The 2,869-nt window shown below is 53.9% G+C and overlaps 1 pseudogene; it reads left to right on the forward strand.

Moving 5' to 3' along the window:
- The first annotated feature begins 663 nt into the window (after window positions 1-663).
- LOC129149432 (D-3-phosphoglycerate dehydrogenase-like) lies at window positions 664-2,261 on the forward strand (annotated as a pseudogene).
- The last annotated feature ends 608 nt before the right edge of the window (window positions 2,262-2,869 follow it).

Here is a 2,869-nt window from a genome sequence, read left to right on the forward strand (position 1 = left end):
AGGCCAATATCCTTGATGAACACAAATGCTAAAATCCTCAACAAAATATTAGCAAATCAGATACAGCAATATATTAAAAAGATTATACACCGTTACCAAGTGGGATTTATTCCAAGGATGCAAGACTGCTACAATACTCACAAATCAATAAATGTGATACATTACATGAACAAATTGAAAGAAAAAAATCACATGATCATATCAAGACCAAAAAAAAAAGCATTTGACAAAATCCAACAACCATCTCTATAATAAAGAGCCAGGGTGTAACACCATTAAGACTGAAGCTGGACCAGAACAGTAGTCAGTGCTGGGTTGCCCTTCTGCTGCAGGTGGGGTGCCCCAGCACTAACTGCTGAGGGGGCTGCGAATCAGGGCCAGAGAGAGGCCTGAAGAAAGAAGCAGGGACTGATCCGTTGCCTCTGTGGAAGCTTTTGACCAGCACTTGCCTCTCTCTTTCTCGCCTAGTCTGGCCAGCAGCCTTGACTCCATTTCTCTCCAGGACTCCACCTGGGCTGCTGATCAGCCCCTCCTTTCTGATCAGGCCCTGTTGATAGGCCCAGAGACGCTGACTGGCATAGAAACTGACCAATAAGAACCAAATCTGGGGGCTTAGAGGTGTTTCTGTCCAGGGAGAGCATTGATCCCTCAGCCGCTCCAGCAATGGCCTTCGCAAATCTACAGAAAGTGCTCATCAGTGACAGCCTGGACCCTTGCTGCCGGAAGATCCTGCAAGATGAAGGGCTGCAGGTGGTGGAGAAGCAGAACCTGAGCAAAGAGGAGCTGATAGCCGAGCTGCATAACTGCAAAGGCCTTATCCTCTGCTCAGCCCCCAAGGTGACCATGGATGTCATCAACGCAGCAGAGAAGCTCCAGGTGGTGGGCAGGGCCAGCGCCAGCATGGACAATGTGGATCTGGAGGCTGCCACGAGGAAGGGCATCCTGGTCATGAACACGCCCAATGGAAATAGTCTTAGTGCTGCGGAGCTCACCTGTGGGATGATCATGTGTCTGGCCAGGCAGATTCCCCAGCAACGGCTTTGATGAAGGATGGCAAATGGGACCAAAAGAAGTTAATGGGAACCAAGTTGAATTGCAAAACCTTGGGAATTCTTGGCCTGGGGAGGATTGGGAGAGAGGTGGCCATCCAGATGTAGTCCTTCGGGATGAAGACTGTAGGGTACTACCCCATCATCTCACCAGAGATCTTGGTCTCCTTCAACAGTCAGCAGCTGCCCCTGGAGGAGATCTGGCCCCTCTGTGACTTCATCACTGTGCACACCCCACTCCTGCCCTCCAAGACAGGCCTGCTGAATGACAGCACCTTCGCCCTGTTCAAGAAGGCCTTACGCTGGTGAACTGCGCCTGCAGAGGGATTGTGGACAAAGGCTCCCTGCTCCGGGCCCTGCAGTCAGGGCAGTGCGCGGATGCAGCGCTGGATGTGTTCACGGAGGAGCCACCTTGGGACTGCACCTTGATTACCATGAGAACATCATCAGCTGCCTCCACCTGGGCACCAGCACCAAGGAGGCCCAGAGCCACTGTGGGGAGGAGGTCGCTGTCCAGTTCATGGACATGGGGAAGGGGAGAGCCCTCATGGGGATCGTGAATGCCCAGGCCCTTACCAGCTCCTTCTCTCTGCACACCAAACCTTGGATCAGTTTGGCAGAAGCTCTGGGGACTCTGATGCAAGCCTGGCAGGGTCCCCAAAAGGGACCATCCAGGTGGTAATGCAGGGCTTATCCCTGAAGAATGCCGGGAACTGCCTGAGCCCCACAGTCATTGTTGGCCTCCTCAAAGATGCTTCTAATCATGTGGATGTGAACTTGGTGAACGCCAAGCTGCTGGTGAAGGAGGCCGGCCTCAATGTAACCACCTCCCATAACCCCACTATGCCAGGAGAGCAAGGATGTGGGGAAGGCTTCTTGAGAGTGGCCCTGGCAGGTTCCCCCTACCAGGCTGAGGGCTTTGTCCAGGGCACCACACCTGTACTGCAGGCACTCAACGGAGCTGCCTTCAGACTAGAAGTGCCTCTCCACAGGGGTCTGCCCCTGCTCCTGTTCCTGGCTCATCCCTCCAATCCTGCCATGCTGCCTACCATGATTGGGCTCCTGGCAGAGGCAGGCATGCAGCTGCTGTCCTACCAGACCTCAGTGCTGTCCAATGGGGAGACCTGGCATGTCATGGGCATCTCCTCCCTGCTGCCCAGCCTGGACACCTGGAAGCAGCATGTGACTGAGGCCTTTCAGTTTTATTTCTGACCTTGGGGCTCACCAAGACCAGCCTTGGGGGCTTTGTGATGAACATTGAAAGGTCACATTCCTGGGGCTGACATCAATTATGTGGTCTGAACCCTGTAATAACCACTTAATAAACAGCCCACTTCTGCCCCCCCCCCAAACAACAAAAAAAGAACCAAACCTGGGTCAACTGTGAGGAGCCAATGGCTGCCTAGGAGGCAGAGCTTTTGACACTGACTGGCATAGAAACCAACCAATCAGAACGAAATTGGCTGGCAGAGGAGGGCAGTTGGGGGCGAGATCAGGCAGGCAGAGGCAGTTGGGGGCAAGATCAGGCCGGCAGGGGAGGGCAGTTAGGGGTGATCAGGCAGGATTGCAGTTAGGGGCAATCAGGGAGGCAGACAGATGAGCGGTTAGGAGCCAGTGGTCCCAGATTGCAAGAGGGATGTCCGGCAGTCTGACATCCCCCAAGAGGTCCCCGATTAGAGAAGGTGCAGGCTGGGCTGAGGGAACCCCCCTCCATGCACGAATTTTGTGCACCAGGCCACTAGTCGACATAATAAAAGGCCAAGAGGTGTCACGACCTAAATGACCAAACAACCGGTCGCCATGAGGTGGCATTTACCACT

This window comes from Eptesicus fuscus, chromosome 1 (assembly GCF_027574615.1).
Source record: "Eptesicus fuscus isolate TK198812 chromosome 1, DD_ASM_mEF_20220401, whole genome shotgun sequence".
Taxonomy (NCBI): domain Eukaryota; kingdom Metazoa; phylum Chordata; class Mammalia; order Chiroptera; family Vespertilionidae; genus Eptesicus; species Eptesicus fuscus.